The 15,564-nt window shown below is 32.0% G+C and overlaps 1 long non-coding RNA gene across 2 annotated transcripts; it reads left to right on the top strand.

Moving 5' to 3' along the window:
- The first annotated feature begins 1,033 nt into the window (after positions 1 to 1,033).
- LOC131647091 (uncharacterized) lies at positions 1,034 to 2,232 on the top strand. 2 transcript variants are annotated; one of them, XR_009297736.1, is made up of 4 exons: positions 1,034 to 1,170; positions 1,298 to 1,360; positions 1,502 to 1,741; positions 2,098 to 2,232. It is a non-coding gene; the product is annotated as an uncharacterized LOC131647091 (long non-coding RNA). The 2 variants fall into 2 exon arrangements; XR_009297735.1 differs by having other exon boundaries at positions 1,247 to 1,360.
- Positions 2,233 to 15,564: the final 13,332 nt, after the last annotated feature.

Here is a 15,564-nt window from a genome sequence, read left to right as displayed (position 1 = left end):
CTTGTTCCTCCTCTTCTTCATCAGCTCCTCCATATCCACTAGTTCCTCCAAATCCACCACCACTCATATTTTGTGAAGCAAAAAACTGATCAAACCTTTGTGACCGCTCATTTGCAATTCGCATTGCTTCTTGATATTCCTGTGTCTGCCTCCTCATTTCTTCCTGAAATTCTCTCCTCATTTCTTCCCGTAATTCTCTTTCTCTTCTTTGCATTTCCTCCTGCATCTCTAATTGTTTTCTCTTCATCTCTTCAATTTCCAAGTTTCTTGCTGCTACTTGTTGTGCTGCCTCAGTATTTGCCAAGTTTCTCACAGTTTCAAGCATTTCGGCGGTTAATATAGGTGGAGTGGATGATCCTTCTCCATCAGCATATCTCATTTTAAAATCTCTACTACGCCGCTTGATATTTTTGGAATACCCTCCAGTACAATACACTCTCCCATTTTTCTTCTTTCCACCTGAAACCTTATACCAAGTCTGAAAACCAAGACTGGGGTCAACAGGATACCCTGGTGGTGGTTCGGGTATTTCAGGATGCTCTGACAACTTTATGGCAAGTTCTTTATCAAAATTCTCCTATAAAAAAATTAAATGTTATCATGATTCAAATAAACTATTACATATAAAAGAAATAAAACTATGTACATATAAAAGAAATAAATAAAATATATTTGATATAAAAGTAACTTACTTGAGTGATTTTTGCGCGCTCGTCAATAAACTCTCCATTTCTCTTGAGATGAGTCTCCATGTGGAGCTCATTAAGAAGTGGAGTTCTGCCTAATTCTTCACGCTAAATAAGTAAAAAAAAATTAATTATACATAATGAAACATTTAAATCTATCATATAAGAAAATAAGATGTTCTTGAAATACCTAAATTACCCTTCTTGCTCCAAATGATACCACGTGGATGTCTTAACTAACAAGCCCAACTTTTGTTTTGATAACAAACCCTATTTTCCTTCTATTAATGCTATTTTTTTTGCTTTGAAAATTATATTGCTATTCCCTAGGCGTGCTATTACTGCAAACCTTCTCACTTCTCTCTCAAACCTCTCTTCCCTTTTCTCTGACTTTTTTTCTTTTTCACTACTCTCTCTGTTTTCAATCTTCTTTCTCACAACTGGGGACATCATCTTCTTCATCATTTCATTCATCATCAATGGAGTAAAGTTTCTTATTCAAAACTTTGTTTATTTTTCACGTTTTATTAACTAATTGAGTTTTTGTTTTCTATTTTCAGTTGCTATTCATTACTCTTTACCAAGGATTTATCTTCTTATTCATCTTTCAGATCTGAAACGGCTTCTGACTGGACCACCAGATCTGAAATTAAAACCACAAAAATCATCACCAGGTTTGAAATCAAAACCAATGGATCTGTGAAGGAAACCTCCGGATCTTAAAAAAGTTTATTTTTAACCTTCATTCTTCAAGTGTTAGGCTTTATAGATTTCTGAGTTTTTTTCTTACCTTTTTTCATTGTTTTATTTTTCAGGCATTGTTCTACATCAATGAGCCATAACATATCTATTTCCTCAATGAGTTTTTCTCTTAACTACTTTTTCAGTATTTGTATGTTCTATTTATTCTATTTATTCTTTCTTCATCATTTTTTTTCCTTTTGTTTGCATGTTTGATTTTGTGGTTGATGTTAAGGTGTGAAAGTAACTGTAGCTTGATGGAATTTTTGGGAAGCTGTTGCTGGTGTTTGATGGTCTGCTTCTTCAAAAACAAGGTTTGTTATTTTTTAAATTTTTATTATACAAGTCTTCTTTAATCGATATTAAAAAATTAATATATTAATTACGTGTTGATTCAATCCAAACAAAAGTTACATATTTTGTAACTTCTATTCTAATTTGTATTAAATTATGTGATTTCTAAATAAATATTTGCATATTCATAAATATACATCTATTTTATCAAATCTCAAAAAAAAAAAATTTCATACTCATTCTGATTTTCTCCTTCTTTTGTTCTTCTCCTTCTTTTGTTCTTATTTATTTTATTTTTTTTATAATTTTTGCAGATTTGCACAAGAATTAAGGATTTTTTTCTTATTTATTTTATTTTTTATAATTTTTTTTGCAGATTTGCACAAGAATTTAGGAGAGAGACTGTATTTACCCTTCAATTGAGTCTTTCCAAAGCACCATGTCCAATGGAACCATTACTGCAGCAACCTACTCCTCATTATTTTTCTGAATACCCTCATCTATGTAGTCGATGTGACATTATTGAATTTTTATTTTTATTTGAAAAATATGGAATATTAATCATTTATTTTTCTTTACAAAATATAATATTAATATTAATAGACCTATCTTATAATATTTAGAGTTTGATGTGATATCTCTCAGTTTTTAAGAAATCAAAAGCACTCTTATAATTAGTTCAAAATATTATAAGTTAATTTTGTCTGGAGTTTAAATTTCAAAAACATAATTTTTGTTAAAAGTAGCATTTTGTAATTTAAACGATTTATATAGATTCTATTATATTTACTTTCTATGTTAAACATATTAAAATTATATTTTTTATTTAAAAAAAATCAAACAGATTAAAATTATATTTTTTATTTAAAAAAATCAAGTTAAATATTATTTTATTAGTCGTTAAATGATTATAGGAATGAGTCATATGAATTATATAAAGTTGAATGATATATTATAATTTATAGCAAGTTCTAACCAATTTCAATATTCCTACTTTAAAAACCAGCCTCTAATAAAATATTAATAACATAATGAACATAAGAATTATATGAGTTATTCACTTTCATGAATAAATAAACTATGAGAAATTCAATTTCATATTTTATGCATTAAGAAAACAAACTTTCATTGTTGTTTTACTATTATTTATATACGAGGAATGAAAAATAAATGATGTATTCATCAAATTAATCATCTATTTTATTTGTTCTTGGAAATATTTTTAGTTATTTTTTATTGTAAAATTTTAATTTATAATAATGATAATGTTTTGAAAATGACAATTACAACAGTTTTGAATTTTTATTTTTATTTTATATTTTAAAAAATATGCATCACTCATATATAGAATATTAATCTTATATTTTTGTTTGTAAAATATAATATTATGATCTAAAACCAAGATCTCGCATTGTTCTAAGAATTAAAAAAATATATTCTAAAATTCAGATCTCATAGTGTTTCAAAAATTTAAAAAAATGTTCTAAAACACCCATATGTCACCCAGATGTCACATTGTTCCAAGAATTAAAAAAAAGTTGTAAAACCCAGATGTCACATTATTCCAAGAATAAAAATGAGATGAGATATTACAATGAAACTATGAAAGTAAGTAGACCAACTTTTCATGAGATGGACATTAAAATAAAATATGGACATTAAAATAAAACTATGAAATTATGTTATAAAGTGAAATTACGTTATAAACGTGGAATTATGTTATAAATTGACCATTTATGATAATAATTTATTAATTACCATGATATTAATTTTCAATTTTCAATTTATTTTTAATATCAATTAATTACGTTAATTATGGTAATTAAATTTTAATATCATTTTTAATATCAATTTTCAAATTATTAATAATACCAATTTACTTTATACTTTCAGTTTTTCAATTTATGATAATTAAATTTTTCATGGTCCATTTATGATAATTAATACCTTTATTCTAAAATAAATAATTTTTTTTAATTTTAAATGCAACATTAATTTTTATTTTCAATTTTTTTACAATTATTGCATTATTTTTTAATTTAATATTAATATTTGATATTTATGATAATCATAAAACTATTCATCTTTATCAAACTAAAAATGCAATTGGATTTCAATAAAAAGTATATTTTTATTAAATAGTGTAAATAATTAAAATAATGTAAGAAATTTAAAATATTTATTGATAAAAAAAATGTTACTACTGATTAGTTGGATAAATAAATGACTTTATTATATGGGGAGATCCATGACCAAATTCTTAATATATAAGTTGCTTTAATTATAATTTATTTTATAATCATTCATGTCATAAATATTTATTTCTGATAATAATTAAAATACAGTAATTTTGTTACTAATTTTATGGATGTTAATTATTATTTGGCAAAGAGAAAATAAATGCAATAAAATTTTAATAAATTTATTTTCTTCTAATATGAAAATTATATAAAATAGAAAAATGAAATTATTAATTCAAATATTTAAATATGAGAATTAATCAACTATTAGAATATTGAATATTAACGGGAACATGAAATTACTGATCAAAATATTAAAAATTAACAGAAACATGAAACTACTGATCACAATATTATAGGCTTAATTAAAATTTTGGTCCCCCTATTTTCTCGTATTCACGAAATTGGTCCCCCTATTTTAAATTTAAACAGTTTTGGTCCCCCTATTTTAGATTTAAACAATTTTGGTCCCCTTTCATACTTTTTCACATAAAATTAACGATATTTTTACTTTTTGAATGACAAATTACTTGTAAAACATGACAAATCATCGTATATAAACTTATTATTGAATTTCATAGATAAAAATATAAGTTAATAAATAAAAAATCTCATCGATTTTCTTTGAAAAAACATGAGAGTGGGACTAAAACTGTTTAAATATAAAATAGGGAGACCAAAACTGTTTGAATTTAAAATAGGGGGACTAAATTCATGAATCACACAAAATAGGGGGACCAAAACTGTAATTTAGCCTATTAAATATTAACGAGAATCTAAAGTTACTGATTAAAATATTGAATATTAACGAAAACATGAAATAACTGATCAAAATATTGAATATTAACGAAAACATGAAGTTACTGTTCACAATATTGAATATTAACGGAAATATGAAGTTACTAATTAAAATAATGAATATTAACGGGAACATGAAATTACTGATCACAATATTGAATATTAATGGGAACCTGAAGTTACTGATCACAATATTTAATATTAACGGGAACATGAAATTACTTATGACAATATTGAATATTAATGGGAACCTGAAGTTACTGAATATAATAGTGAATATTAACGGGAACATGAAATTATTAATCACAATATTGAATATTAACGGGAACATGAAGTTACTGATCACAATATTGAATATTAACGGGAACCTGAAGTTATTGATCAAAATATTAAATATTAACGGAAACATGAAGTTACTGATCAAAATATTGAATATTAACGGAAACATGGAGTTACTGATCAAAATATTTTGAAATTAATGAGAACGAAGTTTGTGAATAAAATATTAAATATTAACTGGAACATGAAGTTACTGATCAAAATATTGATTATTAACGGGAAAATGAAGTTATAAAAGGTTGTTTAGACACAATTTAATTTTGGTGCATTAAATTTTGTTCCTAAATTTTTTTAGACACATGAAGTTACTGATCAAAATATTTTGAAGTTAACGAGAACGAATTTCGTGAACAAAACATTAAATATTAACTAAAACATGAAGTTACTGATCAAAATATTGATTATTAACGGGAACATGAAATTACAAAAGGTTGTTTAGACACAATTTTTTCAATTTTGTTCCTGAATTTTTTTAGGCACAATTTAATGTTAATTATTCTTATTTTTTTCCACAAAAATATTACATACTTTTAATATTTTTTTAATTAAAAATATACATCTGAAACAAATGCGCGTCCCATATCAGAACCCGTGCGAACGCACGGGTTTGTTACTAGTAATAGTTTAATAAAAAATTTATAAATTTATGTACCATCCTTCGCGCAACTTCAGCCACACTAATACTTCCCGCTGCATAGTTGCAGCCACCAACTTCAGATGCTCTATTTTTCTTTGCCTGCTCAGATATTTCCTTAAACTTATCATAATTCCAATGATCAATAAGCTGTGGGAATATATCTTCTCCTATCCAACGTGGACGTGTCCCTTTTGCTTCCCATTTAAGTCTAACATTCCTCATGGTATCAGAAAATCGAGCAGCACATTTTGTGTGAAAGTTTTCTTTAATCGCGGCCTCATCTCTAACATCCCAAACACAACGCTCCTACATTGTTGTATGAATTTAAAAATATTAGATAAAGTAGAATCATGAATATCACAAAAATTAAAAAGGAAATGTCAAAATGAATAAGTAAATTATACCTGAAATGCCTGAAACCATTTTTCCCTCTCATCTTCATCTACAGCTCCATAAGACGCCCAAAATTGTGTGTACTTCTCTTTTATAATATTTGTTATGATCGATACTGCCTGATGTGAGGGAACAATACTAAACAACAAAATATTGAGTTAGTATTGATTAAATAAAACTCATATTTAAAATATAATATAAAAACACAAAAACTTACGATCCTGCATCGGGATAAATGCATAGTCTGCCCTCATGATACTTAATTTTTTGAGTCGTATTTTTTTTCAAAATACGCTTCCTCTTTGTTTGCTCCTCAGCACTAGTATCTCCAGGAGCGCTGGTATCTCCAGGAGCACTGGTATCTCCAGGAGCACTGGTATCATCCTCTGAAAAAATGGGTAATGGCATGCTAGATCCACCTGTCTCTATATGCATGGGTAATGGCATGCTACCAGATCCACCTGTCCCCATATGCAAGGGTAATGGCATGCTACCAGATCCACCTGTCCCCATATGCATGGGTAATGGCATGCTTGATCCACCTGTCTCTGTAGGAAAATATGTGGGGTAAGAGTATCCAGGAGGACAAAAAAAACCTGATCCAGGGGGCATGGATAGTAATCCAGTGAAAGATCCAGACATGGGCGGTGTAGGATGCATAGGCGGTGTAGGATGCATAGGCGGTGGAGTATAGCGTGGAGTAGAGCGTGGCATAGGAACGAACATATCTGAGTTAGGAACCTCCTCTACAATGAATCTAGAGACTGCACGCGCAGTCTGTTTGCGCCAGTTAATGAAACAGTACTGTCTTTTTTCCGAGGGGCTACCCCTCGCTAAAATCTGTACTTTTTTTTCCTTGGGGTTATCCCCTCGCTAAATGCTGTACTAGCTGCAGAATGAATTTTATTTTTGGCGCCACTTTACTTTGCTTGGGGTATCCCCTCGCAATGCAAATTTTCAAAATCAAAATTTCCCTCTTCTCCTATTTGCGAGGGGTCTCCCCTAGGTATGCGTATTTGTTTTTAAATTGTGTTTTGCGAGGGGCTTAACCCCAAGCAACGTTATTTTTTTGCGTGAAGGTATACCCCTGGCTAAATCCCCTGGCTATTTCAAAGATTTCTTGTAGTGTACTTTTTTAAATCAACCGTTGGATTGAAGCATACTATCATATAGATCATACATATGTCATTGAATTATATCAAAATTGACGTTATATGATAGTCCATTTTGACGTTAATCTTTAGATATCTTTGTATAGTAAATTATTATAGATTAATCTCAAACTTTATAAGTATGATCTATGTGATAGTATGTTTCATTCTAACGATTAATTTTAAAAGATATTTATTTTATATGAAATTATTGAGCGAGGTGTAAAATTTGATTCTCATATATATATATATATATATATATATATATATATATATATATATATATATATATATATATATATATATATATATATATATATATATATATATATATATATATTTATTTATTTATTTTTAACACTTTTTAATTGTAACTATATAACACAAAAAATCATAATCTATTTTAATTTGAGCATGGATTGTGATAATATTAATATCTACAAATTTGTCTTATCTGACTTAGATGAACTGATTTTATGTGCGTGAACAATCTTTAATCTTCCAAAAAAATGAATAAACAAGAATGATATCACCATTCACCGCCCAATGCCGTTCGAAATTTATAAATTATATCTTCATATCATCATGTGACATGCGTAACAAAAGAATAGGTAGCCATTGGAGTAAGTCACCTAATTTGCTACTCCATTCCTCATTTATCTATACATTATATTTTCTTCATATGCTTATATAATTAAAAAATATCATATTTCAAGTCATAAAAATTGCCAGTACATTCACTTCAATAATTTTTCATCAAACCATTTTGGGGTCAAATACTTCTTCCGTTCTTTATGTTAAAAAACTACTTTTTAAATTTAATAATAACTAATATATTTATACTAAATATTAATTAAATACATTATTTGTTTTAATAAAAAAAATAATAATTTTTATCATAATAAAAATGAGAGGAAGTATTTGTTAAAACGTGTAATGCTATCTTAATGTTAGTTTGATTCTAATAAAATGAAATAAACTAAGAGAAAATAGGACATAAATCCTTAATATAAAATAATTAAATATTAATATCCAATCAACGTGTGTATTCCAAGATAGAACACATTTAAGATTTAAATTTTTTTGTTCTTTTTATTGGTAAGAAGAAGGACCGAAGTCCAAGAAAAAGAACAACCTACCCAACACCAACACTAGTCACGGATAAACCGTCAAGATCAAACTTCAGCTGTTTCTATAAAAGCTCTAGAGTCTCTTGAAAAATCTGAGTATCACTCTGCATGGTTCTTCCACATCTAGCAAGCTCATGTGCAAAACCATTCGTTTTCCTCGGAGCATAGGATACCCCCGCACCCACAATTATGTCCAACAGCCGGAGAATATCAGCCTCCAAATTTGAAAAACTGGTACCATTCCGCCTAACTTTGGATATCACCGTAACAGCTACTGTGGAATCGGTGTTAATCTCCACCTTCTCAATCCCCGACTCAATAATAATCTTAAGCCCTTCATACAAACCCCAAAGCTCCGCCTTAAGCACACCACAATTACCAATGAATTTGAAAAATCCTTTAATCCATTTACCATGCGAGTCCCGAATAATACCACCACACCTCATTGTACCATCGAGAGCCCGCGTACCATCCACATTCAGCTTGACGAAAAGCTCTTTCGGAGGCCTCCAGCGAGTTAACATTATCAAACAGGAATCCTTTATAATCTAACATTCACCTTCATAGCCTTTACATACTCCTGCATCATATTTTTAATCTGTGCAAAAGGATCCATAGGACGGTAATGAATTGCTATGTGAATATCCTTGTTCTTCCAAGACCATATCAGATAGCATCTGATAGCCCATATGTTCCGCCATTTCACGTCTTCCTGCGGACTAATCATCACATTTAAACAACAATATAAAGTTATTTTATATTGTTAATATATGTCCATTTAACTTATAAATTAATCTAAAATAAATTAAATTAAAGAAAGAGAGTATGAACTTTAAGTAGTACATAAGATATGAGGAATTTATACAAAATTGTCTCCATATTACACGTAAGGAGTTAATAAAGGCCTAAGCCATCGACATGTGCGATTAAAATGGACGTGAGTCATAACTTAACAAATTATTTGATTATTGGACAAATTGTTATGAAATCAAAGAAAATCTACATACAATACAAGCATAAAATCATAAACACGTGTAGAGATCCACTCCATTTTCTAAAAAGAAATTGAGGCTCATTATTACAGTTTTAAGTGTATAAAATTAAATAAATAATAAATATATGTCACATGTTTTAGAAATACATGTAATATACACGTAAAACTATAGTAATTGACTCTCCATTTCTTTTTAGAAAATAGAGTGGATCTCTACTCCATAAACACGGGCTTGAATTCTATTCTTTCACCTTTTCTCTCAAACTTTCTCCCATTAATTTATCTATACCTCTTACTTTTATTGTATTCCATTTCTGTTATTTAATTTATAATTTTTTTATTAATTTTCACTTTCATCCTACACTTGTTTTGTCTAAGGAAGAAGGAAAGAAAAAAAAAAGGAGGATCTAAAAACCATAAACACACCCACAAAGTCGGTCAAGGAATTGAAGACAAAATAGTTCTATATGAGCACATACTTTACAACAGCACAGTGTGCTACGTGACCAATATTATTTCACCACAAACGCATATAATTGCTAGTGAGTTTTTTAATTGCACATATGTTAGAAAATGTGTTTCAATGGAGAGAACCGAGGCTGGAATCGTGAACGGAATCACTTTCCTTAAAGTATTTCAAGCACTCCCGAAATGTCTTAGAGTTTTTATGCAGGAATACCCAGGATAATTCAGCCTTATCGAGTTTGCGCAAGACCGGCGAAAACTCGAATGCAGCGAAGAACGATCTGGAATTATTCAGAGGATTTTCGGAATATGTGATGTGATTTTCTGAATGCGGAATCATCTTTATATAGGCCACGAAAATGTTAGTTTCAAAGGTTGCGACCCTTAATGAAACAATATATTTTCAAAAGTTATGACTGTTGCACATAGACAGATTCATGCACCATTTGCATGGTTTCAATTCTGCATGGTTTCGTGAACAGTTGCCTCCTTTCCGATTCAAAATTCAAATCACGTACACTGAGCAAAATATAGCACCCGGCCGAAGGCCGGCCGGAGCCGCCTCATTAACGCCGCGACGTGCCTAAGTGCTCAAGTGCCGTCTACAAGCCGCCACTAGCGCCTCTACGCCCACGCCCCCGGACCCGGACCCGGAGTCGGAGTCGGAGTCGGAGTCGGAGCCGGAGCCGGTGTCGCCGGTGGCGACACCGGCGAGTGGTTGTAGGATTGGGACAAGTGGCAATAATGCTTGGGACCACCACATTTGTCAATGTGGCACTTTATCCTCTTTTGTCCTTTTGTTGAGTTAATGTCATTAATTCTTTTATAAGGACTTTGAAAATGAGTGAATCTTTCAATGTGGGACTTTATTGCATGCATTTATTAGCATTTACTCATTTTCACCATTTGTCATTTTAGAACACACTTGTAATCATTATACCATTAATAATTACAACAATCCCCCACTTGTTCTAATAATGAAAATTCCAATTCCAGAATATAGAAGATAAAAGTGTTAATACAGTTAGGTATCTTTCGATTTGAACTTAACCTTAGTAAAGACAACGCAAAGTCTAATCGGAACGTTAGGTAGCTATGCTTTGAACCATTATCCCATGTGATCAGACCGGCATTGCTATACACACACTTTTAAGGTTTTCTTCGCCTACATATCTCGCCTAGCACTATTTATGGCCATGTGCTTTTCCTGTTTTCATGAATTTTTCATGAGAGAAACTCCAACTCTCACTTTGAGACGGCACCATCTCGAAATTCACATAGGTGAAGTTTTATCTCTATATCCTCGATATAGTACCTCATTAAGAGTTTCCTTAAAACTCAACCCTCAATTATGTAATAGTCAACATTATCACGAAATGTTGCACCAACTTCCAAATCAACGACTTGTTGTTACCCATTGAATCTTAGGTTAAGATGTATTAACTTCAGATTGGGTTGCTATCATTGTCGGAACCCTTATTCAAGGAGCTTTAATCCCATACCTTTCGAGGTAGACTTTACTAAATCTCTGGCCAGTGGTTTAGTAAAAGGATCAGCCAAATTGTAGCTTGTTTGTATATATGTCAGTGAAATGATCCCATCCTTTATCATTTTTCTCACGAGAGAATGTCTAAGACCTATGTGTCTAGACTTTCCATTGTATACTTCACTGAAAGCTCTAGCCAGGGTGGCTTGACTATCACAATGTATCAACACCTTTGAAACATTTTCTTTAGCTAATGGAACCTCTAATAAGAGATCCCTCAACCATTCTGCTTCTTGCCCAGCAGATGCAAGAGCCACAAACTCTGATTCCATGGTTGAGAGAGTAATGCATGTTTGTTTCTTGCTCTTCCAAGAAATCGCACCTCCAGCTAATGTGAATATCCACCCAGTTGTAGATTTATAATCTCCAACACTTGATATCCAACTTGCGTCGGTATATCCTTCTAGTATGGCAGGAAACTTACCATAATGAAGGCCAAGGTTTTTAGTTTTTGACAAATATCCAAAAATCCTTGTTATTGCCTTCCAATGTTCATCATTTGGATTGCTAGTAAATCTACTCATTTTACTAACAGCAAATGCTATGTCTGGTCTAGTACATTGCATTAAGTACATTAGACATCCAATTGCACTTGCATATTCCAATTGTGCCATGGATCTACCATTGTTCTTTTGAAGTTTGACACTAGGATCGAACGGAGTGTGTACTTCCCTGAAGTTAAGGTGTTTGAACTTTTCCAACATTTTTTCAATGTAATGTGTTTGATTAAGTTCATAACCCCCACTATTTCGTCTTACTTTGATCCCTAATATAGTGTCAACTAATCCAAGATCTTTCATCTTGAATGTGGAAGTTAGAAAACCTTTTGTTTCTAAGATTCCATTCATCTCATTGCTAATAATCAACATGTCATCAACATATAGACATAGAAAGATAATAGCATTTCCACACACCTTTGTGTACAAGCATTTGTCACAAGAATTTGGAATGAACCCATTTGAAAGTATGGCAGTGTCAAATTTTTGGTGCCATTGTTTTGGTGCCTGTTTTAAACCATATAAAGATTTGACAAGTTTACATACCTTTTGTTCATTTCCATGAAGTGTGTAGCCTTCTGGTTGCTCCATATAAATTTCCTCGTCGAGATCACCATTTAGGAATGCTGTTTTAACGTCCATTTGATGTACAATAAGGTTGTTCAAGGAGGCTAGTGCAAACAGAATTCTAATCGTCGTAGTTTTTGCTACTGGTGCATATGTATCAAAATAATCAATACCTTCCTTTTGTCTAAATCCTTTTGCAACTAGTCTGGCCTTGTAGGTGTTTAATGTACCATCGATGTGATACTTCTTCCTAAACACCCATTTGCATCCAATGGGTCTTGATCCCTTCGGAAGATCGACTAGTTCCCAAGTGTGATTTGACATAATTGAATCCATTTCATCTTGGATAGCATCCTTCCAAAAAGAAGCGTCTCTAGAAGTCATTGCTTCTTTATATGTTTTAGGATCATCTTCAATTTGAAGAATAATAGGAATTTTATGAACATCATTCTTATTATTTCCTTCAATTAGATAAACGGAAATAAGTTGAGAATCGATTTCATCTGGTCCTAGACCTTTATTCCTACGTGCCCTTTTGCTTCTTCTTGGTTCGGGTTGTGTTTCAACAATCCGCGTCGAATCATTGTTACCAGATTCTTTGATCGTGGGATTCTCTGGTTCCTTATTCTTTGTGATAAGATTTTCGAAGAATTCCACATCTCTAGATTCGACAATTACATTAGACTCTAAATTTAGTAGTCTATATGCTTTGCTATTTTGTGCATATCCTATGAAAGCACATCTGATCCCTCGAGGACCTAGTTTTGTTCTTTTGGGGTCCATATTTTTATAATATGCCACGCACCCCCACACTCTAAAGTAATCAATATTTGGTGACCTTCCTTTCCATTTTTCATATGGAGAAATTCCAGTTGTTTTTAATGGAATTCTATTCATTATGTGACATGCGGATAATAATGCTTCGCCCCACAAATTAAATGGCAACTCTGAATGCATCAACATAGCATTAATCATTTCTTGATATGTTCTATTTTTTCTTTCGGCCATGCCATTTTGTTGTGGTGTGCGAGGCGCAGAACATTCATGTATAATGCCATATTCTTCACAATATGCATCAAATTCTGCCGAGAAGTATTCACCGCCTCTATCACTTCTAAGTACTTTTATGGTAGTACTTAATTGATTTTCGACTTCCGCTTTATATGTTTTAAAAGCATTAAAGGCATCGTCTTTATGCTTTAAGAGGTATACATGTGTGAATCTAGAACAATCATCAATGAATGTTATAAAATAACGATTTCCCCCACGGGTTAACATTCCATTGAATTCACACAAGTCAGAGTGCACAAGATCAAGAACATTTGTTTTTCTTTCAACACTTTTGAAAGGTTTCTTAATCATTTTAGACTTAACACATATTTCGCATTTTCCGAAATCATGAATGTTACATGATATCAATCCAGATTTAATTAGTCTATTCATAGTACTAATACCAATATGTGCTAATCTAGAGTGCCATAATGAAATAGATTCAAGCATATAAGCATAATTAGAAATTTCATTAATAATATTATCAGTAGTACATAGTTTGATCATTCCCTCAGCGGAATATCCTTTTCCTACAAATATACCATTACGGGTCAATATTAACTTGCCCGATTCATACACAGATTTAATGCCGGGTTTTCCCAACAAGTCCCCACTAACGAGGTTCCTATTCATATCGGGAACATGAAGAACATTGATAAGAGTGACTTTCTTTCCAGAGGTGAAGTTGAGTTCGACAGATCCTGTTCCAACGACTCTTGATCGGACCTCATTGCCCATTTGCACCTCCTGTCCATCATTGACTTCGGTATAGGTTTTGAATGCCGCTTTATCATAAGACACATGTACAGTTGCACATGTATCATACCACCATCCTTGGACTTTTCCTTTGATAGCCATAATTTCGCTTACAGTAGCGATTATGTCGTCATTTGTATGAACAGCATTAACCTCATTTTTGGGCCTGTTGTGCCTGCAATCTCGAGCATAATGTCCGGGTTTGCCACATGCATAGCATCCATTTTTAGTACCCCTTTGTCCGCCAGAGTTTTTGAACCTGTTATGATCTTTCTTTGGACCAAGATGATTTTTTGTACCATCATATTTTTTCTTTCCTTTTGCAGCAACAGCATTTGCCTTTGCAAATCCGGAGGACTCGGTCTTTTCACGATCCTTCGTTTCTTCCTCGATTCGAAGGTGTTTCTGGAGTTTCTCCAACGAGAGATCCTCGGAACTATGCAGCAATTTCTTTCTGTATCCTTTCCATGAAGGTGGCAATTTTGCTATGATTGCACCGACTTGGAAAGCCTCAGGGACATCAATTTTTACGGCCTTAATTTTATTCACGAGAACCTGTAACTCGTGTACTTGTGCAAGAATAGGCTTTGAATCCAACATTTTAAAGTCAAAGTATTTAGATATTAAGAACTTTTTCGTACCTTCTTCTTCGGCCTTAAATTTGAATTCAAGTGCCTTCCAAATTTCCTTTGCAGATGCGGTATCAGTGTAGAGATCATAGAGACGATCGGTTAATGTGTTCAGAATGTGTCCACGGCACAGCAATTCATCTTCCTTACGTTTCTTTCTCTCCTTCTTTATTTCATCGGTGTCATCTGGAGTGGGTTCTGGAATTTCCTCCAAGTCAGGATCCAAGACATATTGAATTTTCAGAGTAGTCAGGAGAAAAGTCATTTTGTCTGCCCAACGGGTATAGTTTGTTCCATCAAAGCGATCTAGTTTTACAAGATCCTGGTTCATGAGTTTGATGCTTGAAACAGAAGCGTCGGTAGGCATGGTTTGATATTACTTTAAGATTGTTAGAAAATGTGTTTCAATCGAGAGAACCGAGGCTGGAATCGTGAACGGAATCACTTTCCTTAAAGTATTTCAAGCACTCCCGAAATGTCTTAGAGTTTTTATGCAGGAATACCCAGGATAATTCAGCCTTATCGAGTTTGCGCAAGACCGGCGAAAACTCGAATGCAGCGAAGAACGATCTGGAATTATTCAGAGGATTTTCGGAATATGTGATGTGATTTTCTGAATGCGGAATCATCTTTATATAGGCCACGAAAATG

The sequence above is a fragment of the Vicia villosa genome, linkage group LG2 (assembly GCF_029867415.1).
Source record: "Vicia villosa cultivar HV-30 ecotype Madison, WI linkage group LG2, Vvil1.0, whole genome shotgun sequence".
Taxonomy (NCBI): Eukaryota; Viridiplantae; Streptophyta; class Magnoliopsida; order Fabales; family Fabaceae; genus Vicia; species Vicia villosa.
This window is presented reverse-complemented; position numbering and strand designations above follow the sequence as displayed.